We start from the raw sequence: 17,963 nt of genomic DNA on the forward strand, positions 1-17,963 counted from the left end.
TCCTCTCAACCTTCTCTTTCCGATCTCTCATCCTCTCAACCTTCTCTTTCCGATCTCTCATCCTTTCAACCTCCTTCGAATTCTTCTCTCTCATCTTCACCCCTACCTCCTGGACACCTCCATTCATTGCCTCAGATCCCCACCTCGCTGGTTATTGCCGTCGACAACAACTAGTTCTCAGTCAAGACTATCAAAGACGTCGTGACAATAATGACGATGATGGCAACGATTTTTGAAGAATTAGGGTTCGGTTTTCCCCAATTAGAATGTTGTAAACAAGCTAATTTAATTTTTTTTTTAGATAATTGTTAATTAATACAACAATTCAATACATAAATTTATTAAATTGTTGGAATATTTTCATTCGATTTTGCCTAAAACTTAAAATAAAGTTTTTGTGCATGTTTCCTACATGTTATTATTAAAGTTAGGGAAACTTAGGGTTTTTCTATTTCCTGTATATATGTGATCAGTGATCAATGATCATAATATATATAGACGAGTTTTTATATATACTTTGCCTATCACATTCAAAGTGAGATCCAGAATTAATAATACCTTAGATCAAATTCTAGTTGGTTGAACCTAAGGCGGATCTGAACATACTGTAGAGTTTCTACAGAGGGACGACGATTAAAATTTATAAATTTGCAAAGAATTAAAGGGGTGATTAATTTCGTAGATGTAATTAATTGCAAATTCGTGCGATTATTTAATTATATGTTCGCAGGATTTTCGTCAGTTTTGTCAATAATGGTCTCAATCTTATGTTTTTATAGTGATTTCCGCATGGAAATGGAGTTTTAAAATTTTGACAAAAAAGAAATTTTGTGTCGAACCCAAAATTCCCAAATTTGAAGTCTAGCTATGACTTTTCGGAGGTTTTAGTTTTTCAAATGCAAAGTTTGTAATTTTTAGGATGTTAAATTAAATATTTTCTAATCTTGTAGGTAAATCTTGAATCTATGATTGACCTACTGCATATGTTTAACAATTTTAAGGTCTAAACTTGTTAATTATGCTACCTAATTCGTAATTATAATTAATTTGTTGAATTTCAAATAAATCGAATTTGTTTTGATTTTCATAATTAATTAGTAATTTAATTGGGATCTTATGATTAAAAGACCGCCTAAAATTCGTTAAAGTTTGAATATTTAAAATTTTATGAACCTTGTTTTAATCCCTAAAGTTTATGTAATCAGAAATTTGTTTTAATTAATGAATTTTCGATTAATCGCCTAAATATTTATGAAATTAATATGATTTATTAATTTCTCATATATTTTGAAAAGTTGTAAAATTTTGATTTTATAAATTCGTTCACTAAACTTGCACGCACGAAGCAATGGAAGCCTAGTGTTACCCTTAAGGGGTGTTGCAACGGTACGGGCATGCGACGACGAGCAAGGGAGCTCGTCGCCCATGCGGTGTTGTGGCAACGAGCAAGGCACAAGCACGCACATGGGCTATGGCATGTGCGTGTGTACTTGTACGAGTGATCGAGGGCGAGCAAGCAAGCACAAGGCAGCAGCGCTGGGCGAGCCGCACATCCGTGTGCGCACTGTGTCTAGCACTCGCTGCTTGTGCGAGCAGAAGCATAGCAAGGGAGTGTATGAGCGAGCAATGTGCTGCTGCGCCACACCACTGCCCAGCGCGCGCTGGTGCGTACCAGCGAGGGATGCCTCGCACTCACTGCTTGGTTGTCCTAACGTGCTGTGTTTTGCTATGCAGCGACGAAGAGCACGCACATGGGCTCTGCACTTGTGCACACGACCCATGGCTTCTTGGCGTAGAGATTGGTGTGGTAAGGCATTTTGCTCGTCGCATTGCCTCGGATTTTCAATATACGTTTAATTTTTCTTTGAGCGATGAATTTAATTAATTTTAAATTCGTGCTTATAATTTTTCTCGGAATTTAACTTTATTAGTTTAATTATTATAATTACTTTATACTAATTATTTAATAAAATAAAAACCTTGAATTAACTATAATTAATTCATTTTAATCAACTAAAAATCTTTCAAGGGATTTAATATAATTATACGAGCTTTAAATTTTAATTACATATGTGGTTTCTGATTGGACTTGGAAAAACATTTTTATCTTTAAAATTAGTAAAGCACATAATTCTTGGTTTTTGTGGAAGCTTTTTAGTCATAATGGTTAAACTCTTGATAACGTATTTATTCCTTTAAGGTTAACAACTTGATTAGAACTAATAAGGTCAAATAATTTGTAGATTCTTGTGCCTTGATTAGTTGTTGCAAATATTTATGTGATGCATATTTTTCTGCTAACTTGCTAAGTGGGCCATTCATTGATAAATGAATGAGTGAATGGTATATTGTAAATATATTGTTTTGCTAATTGCGGAAAGTGACTAGTATGGTCCAAATAGGATAGAAAATATGGTCTGCGTACCATTAAATTTGAATGTAAAATATGGTCTAATGCACCATAAGTACGTTTTAATTTAAATATGGTCTGCGTACCATCAAATTGTTGTAATTAGATTAATTGTTGCAAATCCTATTTAAAGAAAATGGAGCCTCCCATGGTGAAATTCAAGAACGAAGTTCCAATCCATTTTAAAGACGGAATTTGAAGTTGAAGCTTCAAGATGAAGTCGAGCCATACTAGATCACAAATATTTTATCTTATGGATGTTTTAAGATATTTATTGGTTTAAATATGTCTTAATATTATGCTTGATATTATAGTTTGCTTATGTTGCATGATTAAGGATTTTAGTTCACTTTAAATCTAACCAATATAGTAAAATCCTTAAGTTCCAAACTTCAAAATTGAGTTAAAAGGTGTCATTCCAAAATAACACTTACTTTATAGAAACCTTTATGTCAAGTTAGTGATAGTTTTCCGCCAGAGCGAGGTGTCACTTCTTGATTTTATTGGGGTAAGGTACACCATTCAATTATGAGTACATTTTTAGGTCGATTAGTGATAGTTTCCTGCCAAAGCGAGGTGTCACTTCTTGATGCTAAAAAGTTGAGGTACACGATTAGTGGTGAGTACAAGTTGATTTTAATTGAACTCAACGATATATGTAAGGAGTCCTTTTATTTCGTGGCAAATGGGATAGGTTTTCTTAATAAGTTCTTAGACGTACCTATGAACCAATAGTAGTTTCTAGACTATGAGCAACGCTTTTTGCATACCTAAAATATTTTAGAATTAAGACAAGCCATAGCATGCTTTGTTCTTTAATGATTTTGAGGATCTTGGATTCATTTTATTCACACCTGCCGGTACAATAATTTCGAATAAAATTCTAATGACTTGTTTAAATTGCAAGATTTCTTTAATTTTCAAGTTATTACTAATGATAAATGTTTAGACTTTGCATGCTTCAATGTATGTTTTAATTATTGTTTATAATTATATATCTTCTACTGCAATAAATCCTTTTAGAAAGGTAACAGTGAATTTCCTCGATTGGTAGTGAATCCAAGAAACGATTCACGGAAATGAGAGAAAATGAGCAATTTAAAATGTATGTTTCTTATAGAGACTTTTATGGTTGTTTTCGAATAACAAAGTCGAATGGCAAACCAATTGGTACTTGTGGATTCAAAATACAATGTAGATCATAAAGCATTGAGTTTAACACTCAAATTTAACAATGGTTAACAACCAAATATCTTTGTCCATTTAATTCTCGAATGAGTCTACCTTCTAGACATTCGAATAGATTGATACTCATAGAACATTAGAAGCTTCCGGTGGGTCATCTAGTTGAAGTGAATGTTCAAAATGAATGAAATGGAAAGAACTTTGTTGAAATGACATAGGAAATGTCTTACAAAGTATAAAAGTCAACACTTGAGAAGTTAATTCTTAAGACTATAAGAAAGGGTACAAGAAATAGGAAAACAAGGAACAAGTGAAAGGAATTTACAATTCCGTTTCTACCTATAAGTTTATGTTTAAAGAGAAGTGGCCTAGGCAGCAATCATACTTCCTTGGTATCATATACCGCTTGAGGTTCTTACCTCGGTAATAACTCAAACAATGGAAGCTAGGCTACACTAATGACCTGCAATTGGGAAATGAAGCATGGCAATGCTACATTAATTGTAGGGTCATCTAGTTTGTTTAAAGTCCTTTCAAGGGTGGAACTTAATGGTTATCTTGTTCCATAATCGACATACATAAATTTTTGTTTTAAACACATAAAGACTCACATTCAAAGTAAACAAAAGCAATGTTTGTTTGTTTGTTTGAATGAAATTGTCACTTACGGGTTGAGTCATGTATGCTTGGTTAAAACAAACAACTCTTTAACGATAAATTTTTTTACTAGGTTCAAATAAGTCTCTTGATTTGAGTTCCACTAATATTGGGCATTGGTACTTAGACCATATCAACAAGTTAACATTATAAAGCTCCATTTTATGGAATGTTGAAAGTTGAGTGATTTCTAGATCATTGAAGACAGTCTAGTCTTATTGTTGAAAGTAACAAAATGAATGGACTATTTTTAGAACTCCTAGACAATAGAGTTCAAAGCTAAAGAAAGGTTTTATGACTTTATTATTTCACACGGTTTTGAGTGAATAAGGCTTTATTTACTCAAAGTGATATAAGTTTGATGTTCAAAGATTCATAGAGAAGTATAAAATTCACCTGGAAAGAAATCATAAAGATCTAGGTTAGATCATGTTGATGATTACTTAGACCAAGGATGATCATCAATGATTGTGTTTTGTAATTTCACGATCGAGCTCCATAAGATATGGTATATCCAAATTGGAATGATCGCAGCCAAATGGTACTTGATTCGATCAATGATGAATCATGAAGATTTTTCCTATAATTTCTAAACAAAATGCTCAACTACCACCAAACTAAACCAAATTCGTCAAAGCTATTGAAAAGTAATTTCATAATATCTTTTCAATAATATATATCTAAGAGTTCCTAAACTCAGTTGGAGATTGGTGTTTGTTTCTTAACAAATTAAGGCCCAAAAATAGATATATTTTTCATTGTGATTTATTCCAATGAGACACAAAGGTATTATTTCTACCATAGATTTTGAGAACATAATGTTTATTTTCTCGAAATAGTGTCCTTTTGGAGATTCGTTTTCCGATTCCAAAATGACAAGTGGGAGAAAATAGACCTCGAAAGTCTTTGAGGTGAACAACAAACATAAACGGACATTCTGGAGGCTTTTAGAAGTTCAACAGAAATCCGAACACTTATTCCCTAATGGATTTTAAAAATGGCTTTAAAGAATATATCTCTTAGAAGGCTTTACGAGTGCTTCAAGGAGAATAGAATATTCAAAGGACTTTCAAAGTGGCTATTGATATTCTATTGTTTGATGTTCTATACCCATGTAGGCATAGAGTTCAGGTAACTAAAGCTATGAGATTCTTCTATTAGATAACGAAGAAACCTACAACTTGCAGTCAAACTATTATCATTAATGAGTTTGTGACTTGTAAGAAAGCTATGACGAAACTCAGATTCCCTAAAATGGTTAGAGGCCATATATAGACTCAATGTTTTGATGACAAAATTAAAAATTTTGTTGATTTGCAAGAATGGTTTACATATTGGTTGCAAATTGGTTTTAGGATAAAAACCATCAAAACATGGAATTGTGTTGTCACACAAAACTAGATTAGTTGCTAAAGGTTACAAGCAAATTCACGACGTGGATAGTGTTGAAACCTCATGCATAATCGTAATGCTCAAGTCTATAAATCAAGTATTGGATTTCATATTGGTACATATGGCAATTGGATGACAAAACGTATTCCTCAATCAAATGTTGGAAGAAACTATGTACATGAAATGTCATAGGATTTGTTGATCCAAATAATGCTTGAAATGAATGCTAGCTTATGAAATCCAAGTATGGATTTAGGCAAGCAATTGGGAATTGGAGCTGTATTTTAGCCAAGCTAATAAGTATTTTATTTTCATAAAATATACATGAATCTTATATAAGAATTTTATTGGTAGTACGTAAAACTCAATCGGTCCTATGTGTATCACACATATCTCACCATTGTGAAATAACATTCAAATGCTAATGACTTAGATTTGAAATTATTTATATTGATGGACCAAGGCAAAATGTAGTACATACTGGGTATTAAGATCTATTAACAAAGATATTAGAATATTATTTTGGATTAAGTAATGGCATTTACTAAATCAAACACGAAAGACTCCATTGGAGATATTCAACCCATGTGAATAAATCTAAGTAATGAATGTTTGAACTATGTATAAGCATTTACTAAGTTAAACATCCACGAGTCTAAATGGGATTCTTTACCTATATTATATGTCAAAGAATTTAGCTGGATTCAGTATCTACTGAAACGGGATAAGCTAAAGTCACATGGATAGAATTCAATTGAGAATTATTCTGTAAAAGAATTTACATGTATGATATAATATGAGGATCGTCAAAAATGTATCATATGACTTTAAGCATGACGAACATATACCAATCTCTATTGATCTAAGTTAAGATCAACTAGATTGAGATCAATGAAATCCTATGGTACTTGAAAAGGTAAATAAGAAAAGTTCTTGATTCAAGGAAATGAAGATATGCTAAATATTGATGCTACACACATAAACACTGGCAAAGGATCAAGCAAGATCCCTTTGGAGCTAACCATTGGTAAGGACGAGTTTTAATGCATCGTGTTTTGAAATGGCAACATGGATTGAAGACCATGAGTTGTTGCGTGGGAAATTAAATATTTCTATCTGTGAACTGCTTGGATAAGCAAATCAAACATAGCATCACTAGCAACCTACCATGTTGAAGTAAAGTACTTATTGCCTAAGAAGCAATAAAGAAGAGTGGTTTATGTTAAAGAGTTCTTCACTGAACTTATGTGAATCACATGTCTGTTGACTTGATGGTTCTTCATTGAAAAATGTGTAAAACCACCATTGAAGAAGGAAATACTAGATCACAAAATAAACATACTCAAAAGATCTTATCATTCTGTCTCGAAAGACATACGATGAAAAGGATATTAAGATGGGCAAAGCATGATAACTAAACCTCTGCAATAAGTGAGATGCAACACTTACATTGTGACATTAGAAATCAAACATAGTTTTGAATTCCATTAATTGTTTTAAACATGGGTTGGAGGCCCATGGTTATAAAACACTCGGGTTGAACATTTATCTATATGAAATGATTTCATATTTCATTTAATCTTGGTTTAGTATTAACTGATGAGTCCTTTTAATTTGACAATATATTCAAGATAGACTGTCAGGACCAGTCCTATGACTAAGAAATGTCTATCAAGTGAACTTGCATGTCAAAAGTTGAAAATGGTCCCTAGTTGGAAGTTTTCTATAAAGGTGGACGCATAGAAAACGCTAGACGACTAGAGTGCAAGATGACTAGTAGTTCTGTTTCTTGAACTATGAAGACATGGCAATGTCGCAATCATTTGCATAGATACTTATTGGACAAGACTAGTATTGGACAAGACCGATGAAACCTTACTATAAGAGATGAAAATCTGTCATAAGTAAATTTAATTATCTTATTAGACACTAATCCTTAATACCTGAGTGATTTGAGATTACTTGTTTGAGAATTGGTTACTTTGACGTTGTCAACCGTTGCACCGTAAAAGGATACCATAACGGCAGCGCTCGGGTAATCACCTATCAAACAAAGTCTAAACTCAATATCACAAGATATAGGTATTGTCCTCCCATAAATCGGGAAAAGATTCCAAAAGTTGTGTAAGGCCACTCGGAGAGCTAGAAACTGTAAAATACATGGTCGTGCTCAGATGAATCATAGGCTATGATTATCTCTTTGACCAGTTGAACTTTGACACCGAGAAATACCTCTGAACGTAATAAGGATGACAAGTCTTGCCTTATGTTCAAGAGAAGGCATCGAGCGATAAAGGAATTAGGAAATGCACACTTGTCCTTAAGGACACGTGGGAGACTGAAGGAAATAATGCCATTGGTCCAAGTTTGCATTAAATGTATTTAATGCTAAGTCTAATAAATGCGGTTCAATATTAATTACGGATTTTTCATGAAATACCCCTCAATTTTCACGAAATTCACCAAATGCCCCTCAACTTTCAGAAATTCACCAAATGCCCCTCACCTTTAATATAATACCCAAACTACCCTTACTAATGACGCGCCGTTAGTCCGCCGTTAGTCCGCCGTTAGCCTACTTTTCTAATTCACCAAATGCCCCTACAATGTAACTTATTTCACCAAATACCCCTATTTTAAAATATAATTCACCAAATGCCCAAATGTAAAAATTACCTTTTTAAAGCCCAATGGCTAGTTTTTTGGGATTGAAAAATAGCCGTAGCTTATTGTTTTAGTCACCAAAACTTTCCAGTCATTTGAGAGTTGAGACTATGGAAGATATAAGGCAGTGTGATGATAGATACTGTGGCAATGGTATGTTACAGTTTAGAACTATTCGGCCCGAGTTAATAAGTAAGCCCCTTGAGTATAAGAGGATACTCAAGGGAAGGGAATCCTCACCCCCAAAATACAACTTTGAGGTTGTAAGATACAATCTCAACAACTAGGTTAGGCCAAGTACTACTTGGTACTTTGTATATGCAAGCAATACACTTGATACAAATATATAATGCCTCAATTTACTTATTTACATTTCTTATAGAGTGGCATATGAAAAGAGCGATACAATTAAGAGAATGTCTCTAAAATAAAAGACCAACCAAATGAAACTCTACTCAAAAGACTAACACCACTTAATGAGTTTGATGCGTGTTTGGTTCACGGTTATTTGAGGCCACGAAACGAAATTAAGAACATGACTTTCTTCCCACTTATGTGCTTGGATAACAGGAATATGATACTCCATTACTAGAGGTAATAGAGTGTAATATCAATTGGTTATCTGCAATATGGAGGCCCTTTTTTCCTTTCCTTTCCTTTCCTTGAGTAGTGATTTTAACTTATATTCATGCAAAACAAGAGGTAATAGACTCATTATGTGTGGATGATGATTTTGAATGATAACTCATGACACAAACTGAGATGAAACTACAACAAAACAATTTGGTGACTAAATAAACACTCAGAACAAGGTTATTTATACTAAAACAATAAGCTACGGCTATTTTCCAATCCCAAAAAACTAGCCGTTGGGCTTTAAAAAGGTAATTTTTACATTTGGGAATTTGGTGAATTATATTTTAAAATAGGGGTATTTGGTGAAATAAGTTACATTGTAGGGGCATTTGGTGAATTAGAAAAGTAGGCTAACGGCGGACTAACGGCGTGTCATTAGTAAGGGTAGTTTGGGTATTATATTAAAGGTGAGGGGTATTTGGTGAATTTCTGAAAGTTGAGGGGCATTTGGTGAATTTCGTGAAAATTGAGGGGTATTTCATGAAAAATCCGTATTAATTAAGCAAGTTAATTATTCAGTGAGATCAAGTGATCTGAATGCCTAGCTAGAGGCCTCTTTAGTTCGAGTGGAATTAATGTTATTAAGGCCACAACTTACTCTTGACTGAACTCGTAGGGTCACACAAATAGTAGGTGAACGGATCAAGTATTTAGGTGAATATTATATTCATTAAACAAATACTCTAATTATGGATATTTGGAAATGATGGATGTTGGTTTCAGTGGGAGCTAAACAAACTGTCAAAAGGCAAAGAAATAATATTTGCCAGAAATGAAGATATTACCGGAAACGGAAATATGGTTCATAACGGAAATATAAATATTATCGAAGTCGAAGGTATTGCCGGAAACGGAAATATGCTTCGTATCGGAAATATTATCTGAAATAGAAATATTGACGGAATCGAAAATATTGCCGGAAACGAAAATATTATCGGAATTGGAAATATTGTCGAAATTGGAAATATTGTCGGAATCGGAAATATTATCGGCAACGTAAGTATTGTTCGAATTGGAAATATTTTCCGGAATCGGAAACCGAATCGGAAGCACGAAACGAGTGACGAGCCATCGTAAGAACAATAGCCCATCGATCGATGGGCCGTGGCAGCAGCACATATTAGTTGGGCTTGCGCGCCAGCAAACTAAGGCAAGCGATGCTGGGCCGAAGCTTAGGCTAGCACGCATGGCAGCTTGCGTGCCAAGCTTGCTTGTTACGCAAGCAGCTTGTGCACCAAGTTGTTGGTTGCCTTAAATGGTTTATTTGGTTTTGGTATATTTGTGAAAGTTTCCTAAAACTTAAAATAAAGATTTTGTGCATGTTTCCTAAAATCTAATGTTTCCTAAACTTTATTATTAAAGTTATGGAAACTTAGGGTTTTCCTATTTCCTCTATGTATGTGATCTATGATCATAATATATACACGAGTTTTTATATATACTTTGCCTATCACATTAAAAGTGAGATCCCCGAATTAATAATACCTTAGATTAAATCCTAGTTGGTTGAACCTAAGGCGGATATGAACGTACTGTGGACTTTCTGCGGAGGGACAACGGTTGATGTTCTAACTTGTTCTTGTTCGGTTCGGGAGCAGCAAGGGAAAGGCACGCATCACAAAGTCTGTTCACTAAATTATGCTAAATGATTATCACTACTACAAAAACGGGAAAAGAGACCCTTAAGAATTGACCCATTAGGCGAGATAACGGGTCTCTTTAATATAAGAGAACCAATATTAAAGATAATGGGTCTCTAATGACTGAAATGGTCCACAATGTATCCACGGAAAATAGAGTGAGAAAAACAAGAGAACTTTCATTTAAGATAACAGGTCTCTAACTTAAGAAAGGGCCCGCATTTTTTGAATTGGCAATCAAGAGAGAAAAACAAAAGACCCGTTATTTAATTTAACGGGTCTCTTATATACACTGGACCCAAAAAAATTTGTAGGAGAAAAGCAAGAGACAACCCCTCATTTCCTTCCATTTTCCATCTCTCTTTCTCCACACTTCAACTCTAGATCTAGAAACCCGAATGAGAAAATATCCGCGATGTTGGCGCCTCATTACTTGAAAGCACTTAGAAGCGAGCACCCACAATGCAACGAGCTACAATCTCGCAGATCTAAACCAGAAAAACCTATGACATCTGCTTTTTTCCAGGTCTGTAATTTTTTAGCTTCAATCTCTGATTTTCTGATGTTTTTATTAATTTCTTTTGAACTTCATGTTGATTTTGTTGCAATTGTGTTTCGTTTTTTTTATTATTTGATATGGATTTCACAAAATTTAGGGTTTTTTTTAACTTGCACGGTTAGTATTATGAGATTAGGGTTTTTAGGGATTGGTCTTCGGGAGGATTTGAGGGGACTTAGGATTTCAGATTGGTTAAAAGTTTCGGGGGTGGAAAGGTAATCGAGGTAATAATCGGAATATGAAGAATTGCGGTTAGTTTGTGTGTTTATTTTGCGAAATTAGTACGGTATGAATGCAAGAACTACTGATATTATGTGATTAGTCATGTTTTATTTTCTGAGTTTCTTTGCTTGATTTGTAGTATACTATTTCCATATTGTTATCGGTTCTGCAAATGTTGATTTTGCCGATCTAGAGTCAAATGTAATTGTCTCGTTTAATTGGTTGATCTCTAATGGTCTAATGAGTCTGAGTGTTATAGTAATAAAGAAATTCTTTGTTCTTTGGTAATGCATAGGAAAAATTATTTGTTTGTTTGTTATATGCTTATTGTTTATTGGACTTATTGATAATTTTTAGGAATACTTATTTGTTTTGATTTTCATATGCCTATTGTTTATTGGATTTTATCGTTTCACATTTAGGTAGCTCTTAAATTATGTTAAAGGTGAATTTCTTCAAGTTGGAGAAGGAATCTAGTTCTGCATTGCTGGAACATATGGTAAGGTATGAGTGTACGACACATCAAGCTTTTCATATGATAAAAGCTAAGGACTTTGCTTCTTAATATGGTTGGATTATTACATATTGAACTATAGCTTTTGGGCTCAAACGCACACCTCATTGTCGTGTTTTATTCATCTGCTTTTATTTATAAGTGATTCATGTTTGATATTTTGAACTTGGTATTGCAATGTATTTTCTAGAGACCGAAATAAGAGAATAAGAGTGGTTGACTACTTGGGAGTAGGAATCCAACATGAGAAATTCCTATGATTAAATTTCGAGGTCTGATTTCTCCAAAAATATTTCTTGATTTATCTATTGTTCTTACTGGAAGATATTTCTGTCTTTGTTTTGTGATGGTTATGCAGCTCGAAAACTTCTTGTCGTTTGAAATATTGATTAGGTTGTTTGTTGACTCTGTTTCCTAAGACTGTTGTGACTCACAAATGATCTGCCTTGGGTAGGGATGGCAGTGGGTAATGGACCCGGCCCGGATCCGTGGATCCAGATCCGTTTTCAACGGATCTGGATCCTCAATTTTTGGACCCGACGGATCCGGGTAGGATATGGATCCTTGGTTTTAAAAACGGATCTGGATCGGGTCCTAAGTCATTACCCGGATCCGGATCCGTTTACCCGTGTTTATAAAAAATATATATAAAAATATAAAAATAAAGACTTAAGAATTGTAGTATTATTGAAGTTTTTGATTGAAGTTTTTGAACTTTTAATATTATTTATGTTGGATTTGTTAAATTTTATTTTAGTGAATGCTTGTATGGACAAATAGCGTTGTTATTGAAGTTTTATCGTTTTAAGGTTAAAATGAAAATTAAGGTCGTTTGATGAAAAAATAAGTTAGGATCCGTTTTGGATCCGTTTTGGACCCAGATCCGTAGGATCCGTCGGATCTGGATCTGGATCCTCAAATTCATTACCCAGCGGATCCGGGTAGGATTTGGATCCTTGCCTAAAAAACGGATCTGGATCTGGATCCTATAGGATCCGGTCCAGATCCTACCCGTTGCCATCCCTAGCCTTGGGTGATTTTGGTCTACATACCCCTTGATTGATTTGAGCTTCCAAATAGCTGTTTTGACATATGCTTTGGTGTTTGTAATTCTGTAGACACCTACTTTTGTCCCCATTCCCGAAAGGGAAGGTTCGATGATGAGAACATAAATCTCCACTTGGCAACGCATCTCCTATAAAATAACGAATCTCAATCACCCGAAACCTGCTATTTATAGAAACCTGCTATTTATGGAAACCTGCTAAAAATAGTAACTTCCATAATGGGTAGTTGTTAAAAGTGGCAAGTCATAAAAGATAGAAACCTGTCAGAATTAGGTATTGCACTCCAACATAAATCCTAAATGAGATAGAAATTACAAGAGGAATCCTATTCCTAATATGATTCGAAAATAAGAGTTACGTATGAATTAAAATCCTAACGAGCCTAGAGTTCGTAACGGGCCCAGACGCATTCCGTCATAAAGTTAATACGCACTAAAATACTCGAATAAGTCTCAAACACTCCGGATTCTAAGAGTCCAAATCTGACAAAGAACTCGGCCCAAACATCATTTTCAACGCCCAGCCCTGGGCGCTGAAATTGCCTGGACCCTATTTTCAACGCCTGGCTCTGGGCGCCGAAATCTTCGGCGCCCAACCCTGGGTGCTGAAATTACCTGGGACGTGTTCTTTCCTAATTCCTCGTGGATTAGAGTTCTATAATTCTATCTTTCCACGAACTCTTTTCTATAAATATAGCCCCAAGTTCGACGTGAAGGGAACACACACAATTCATATTCTGAGTATTGACTCTAACCCCTAAGCCTAAGCCTCACGCTGCGAAATTGATCACGCGTTCTGTCGCAATCGATCCAAAAATCGAACAGAACGTATCCTGTCCCGTATTTTGAGATTCGTTAAATAAAAGGAGAAATAGCAAAGTCAAAGTGGTTAGTTTTCTGAGAACCGTGACGCACCTCTCAAGGGTGCGTCGTGATGTGTCCCTTCGCATGATTTAATTGATTTCCTCGCCCTTTTATGAACTGTTAAACTAATCAAATCTGATTGTTCTATCATGCCCAATAAAGATAATATGTTGGGAAATCGGATTATCATGCTAGGTCCCTTAAAACAATCTAAATCAGATAATCGCGATCGATCTAGTATTATATGTTGCATATTGTTAAAATCAACTCAGATTAGTTTAATAGTTAACGCATGTCCCTTCAATTATTTATGCTGAGCTAGTAAGGATATCCTGCCTCTGGAGTTATCGAAGAGCGAGTACTCCTCTCGGTAGTTACAGTCCCCCGAACCCTCAATCTCTACCTTGCGGGTGTATGTTGAGAGATCCCCACACCAGGGATCACAAGGGAACCTACAGCCGTCGTGGTCAAACATAATTGCACTCCCTTTATGTCACGATAACTGGGTTTTGTCAGTTTTTCTCATTGTCGTTAAAAACTGAATCGCGACTCCTATATTACTAGTCAATTGGGTGTAAACTCACAGGAAATCCAATTACACTTGATTTGACAAAAAGAAACGTCACACCCACGAGGGACGAGGTCACGCATTAGCCTCGTGCTTTTTCGACCCCCTCACAGTGGCGACTCCACTGGGGATAGTGAAGGAAATACTCGTGCTTGTAGGTAATCAAAATAGCCGAAGGGTGAAACAATCCTACCCCGCGTTTATTTCCCCATCAAGTTGGGACGACCTGAAAATCAGCATATTAATGTGAAGGGCAGAACCGCATAACGAATCTTGGCTCCCTCAGGGAGTTTGGACTAAGGATATCCATCGCCAACCGGGGGGTGCATACGCTTCGAATGTTGTCCACTCGGCACTTTCGCTAGTAGTACACCCGTCCCAAACCCAATCGCTCGCCTATTAGGTCCCTCTCATTGGTGCATGCCCCCTTGGCTTACATCGTGATTGGCCTTTTGGGCGAAATTCTTCTGTTGAAGGCACTACCTCGACCAGGGCATGTGTTGGATCTGCGATAGAAGCGGTACCAAGCCAGGCGCAAATACTACCCATAGAAGCCTATCATAAACTACATGACATATTATTATTGCCTCATGATGTAATGTTAGTTACGTGTAGCGAAATATGTGATTGTGTGTGACAAACAATCCTAGAAAACCAACGACCTTTAAAAAATTGCCCAAACATTCATAAACCATTTGGCCAAAGAGTTATACCAAAATACGTGTTCCGCAAACTCGAACGATCGCCACAAAAATAAGTGATGCTCGGGATGGCCCGTAACGAATCCCACAAACGCTGCACAACGCGTAAAGGACGTTATTAGGCAAGCACGCTAAATCAAAGTCGCATAAACAAAAAGTAGACGAAAACTGAAAACGAGAACCAGCCAGGGACGCATTTTCAACGCCCAATGCTGGGCGCCAATATTTCTCACGCCCTACGCTGGGCGCTGAAGTTGCTGCCTGGCCTTTTGGTCAGGCACAGCGGCCTCGGTGCCCGCGCAAAAAATACGTAGCAAAAAAAAAACCCATTCGTAATAATTGCTACGAGGGTGTAAGAAAAAGCACTCGATTCTAAAAACGACTTATAAAAAATAAATAACTCTTTGTGTCGTTGTTATGCCTCCTACGACGACAATGTTCGGCACCAAAACCGAGCATGCTTATAACCTTGGATGTCACATGGGCAAAGTATTCAAAAAATGATGTTCGAATAAAGTTTTCAAAGAAAAAAAATAATGTTCAAATGAAATATAAGTAAATCCGAGTCTAGACTAGGCTATGCCAAAGTACAATCTAAATCCTAAGTCTTAGTTGTCTTATCCATAGAATCGGTCCTAATGCTTGGTGTCGTTCTGCAAGTTAAAAGGTTAAACCATATTGAGTCTCCCTTCCTAACATTTAAATCAATAAGCACCCATATGTAATTGTCACCCCTTGCTAAGAATCTACGGCCTCAATACTCTCTCTCACCAACAAGAAGAATATATTATAGTATTTGCAAAGTGGAAACAGTCACATTCTGAAAATCATTCCTCCATAGTCGCACAACCCCCAAAGTGAACCTAAGGTATCAATACCATTGGAAAAAAATTAATGGCCTCAAGGCTTATGATCACATTGGGTCACGACTATCATAGTCCTCTCGAGCCACTCGCCCCTTGAAGTATTCCTAAGTATGGACTAAAAGATTTTCCATGAATGCAACATGACAAACCATGAAAATACCCAAATCGGCATGCCATAAGGATACCATTGGGGTAAAGCAATACACACTAAGAGAGAAGCCGCACTAATTATTCTAGTCTTGCAAAAATAAAATTCGATCTCCCCAATTAACTACCTTGCCAACATTAAGCAAAATGGCGCATGACAAATGAACACCCAAGGGTTAAAATCTAAAGTGTCAACCAACGAAAGTTATGGTCCAATTATCCTAAGTCTGAGAGTTGCTTGGTCAAGTGTTATAGGCTTACGCCACGTCATTATTTTGAGTCTAGGCCACCTCCTTGTATTCATACACGGGTTATAATCAGAAAGATTAATGAAAGTTCGAGTCTAAATCACAACTTCCAGTTAAATCCGAGAAACTGGAATCTGAAAAGAAGCAAAAACAATTATTTTCGATGTAATTCTTTCGTTAAATTTCAATAAGGTAGAAGCAACATTTTGAATCTATGCTATTTGCACATTTTAAGAAACGACTAAATACGCTTGCAAAGTAAGACGATTTAAAAGGTCCACCCTAGGCCTACTAAAGCTAAAGGTCCATCCTAGGCCTGCTAAGGTTAAAGGTCCACTATAGGCCTACCAAACGAGGCTCACTCAGTCTCGCCTCGTGACTTAAAGACCACAACCATCTACCTTTTAGCCCAAATAAAATTTTTTGAAGGATTTATGTTGGGGAGAAATCCCAAGCAAAAAGAGAAAATAGAAAGAGAAAAGGGAGAGCGAAGAGAGCGAGCCACGAAATACTTAGCCCGTACCTCCCAAAGTGCGAAATTTACCCAAGTAAACGAAGGAAAAGAATTGAGTCAACCAATCCAAATCATGCCACAAAAACTACATAAAAGTTCTGCGATGTCTACCCTTTCCAATCCTTATGTTCTTAGACGCCTTCGCTCTGGGGCCCCTGTTCAGCTCATTTAACCCATCCGTGTTCTCATTGCCATAACCCAAGAAACCATTACCTCGACTCTTGTTCCTAAACTTGTTATAAACTGCAAACCACGTACGACCATTGACACGTGCGTTATACCCATTATTTCCAAAGCCCAAACCTGCTCTTACACCACCATTAGCATAATGACCATATAACTTGTTTGGATACATCCTGTTGATATACCCTTGAGCCGTCCCCATGCTACTCATTGGCCTTGGTTGATGTAAACTCATGACACTAGTTTGAGACTGCAAATTGTGAGTCCTAGCAGATGTAATCCTCATGCTTGACTAAATACCTATACAAATTATCCTATCTCATTCAACCCATCTTTCAAGCCGTCTTGAGTCACGAATAAAAAAGAAGACAAATGAAAAGTACAAAAAAATAATAAATAATAAAAAAGCAAACTTTGCAAAGCGCCTTTAAAAGTTCGTCTAAAAAGAAAAAGAAGCATTTAGCGCACCAAAGAAGATCCGCCCAGAAATCATTTTCAGCGCCCAGAGCTGGGCGCCGAAATCTTTAACGGCCCAGCCTGAGCGCTGAATCTCTTTGCTTGCCAAATTTTGTCCAGAAGTGCTCGTCATTTTATCCGCACATGCACGGAAAAATAACGAACACTTGGAGGGGTACAACACGTATTCAGATATACGTACCAAAAAACACATGAAAAGATATACGTACCAAAAAACACATGAAAAGATTTTTGTGCAAATACATGTACTTAAAAAATAAAACATAATTTTGGCTTACAGCAAAGCGGCAGATTAAAATAATAATAAACTTCACTTATTCTACCGTTTCAAATAATATGTTTCCACCTCAGAACGTACTTGTTTAAAAACGGCATTCTAACAAACCATTTTCTAGGCTAAGAACTACGCAAGACCTGATTCCAAATTTAATCCATTTAAGGCGGATACGT

At 36.0% G+C, this 17,963-nt stretch overlaps 1 long non-coding RNA gene across 3 annotated transcripts in view; it reads left to right on the plus strand.

The window, feature by feature from the left end:
- The first annotated feature begins 10,449 nt into the window (after positions 1–10,449).
- LOC110775324 (uncharacterized) overlaps positions 10,450–17,963 on the plus strand; it is a 38,151-nt gene continuing 30,637 nt past the window's right edge. Inside the window, exons 1-2 of one of the 3 annotated variants that reach the window (XR_008925894.1) lie at positions 10,450–11,110; positions 11,788–11,864. This is a non-coding gene — a long non-coding RNA (uncharacterized lncRNA). Of the gene's footprint in view, positions 11,111–11,787; positions 11,870–17,963 lie in introns of all 3 variants that reach the window. The other 2 variants (XR_008925893.1, XR_002529715.2) reach the window with 2 other exon arrangements.

The sequence above is a fragment of the Spinacia oleracea genome, chromosome 1 (genome assembly GCF_020520425.1).
Source record: "Spinacia oleracea cultivar Varoflay chromosome 1, BTI_SOV_V1, whole genome shotgun sequence".
Lineage (NCBI taxonomy): Eukaryota > Viridiplantae > Streptophyta > Magnoliopsida > Caryophyllales > Amaranthaceae > Spinacia > Spinacia oleracea.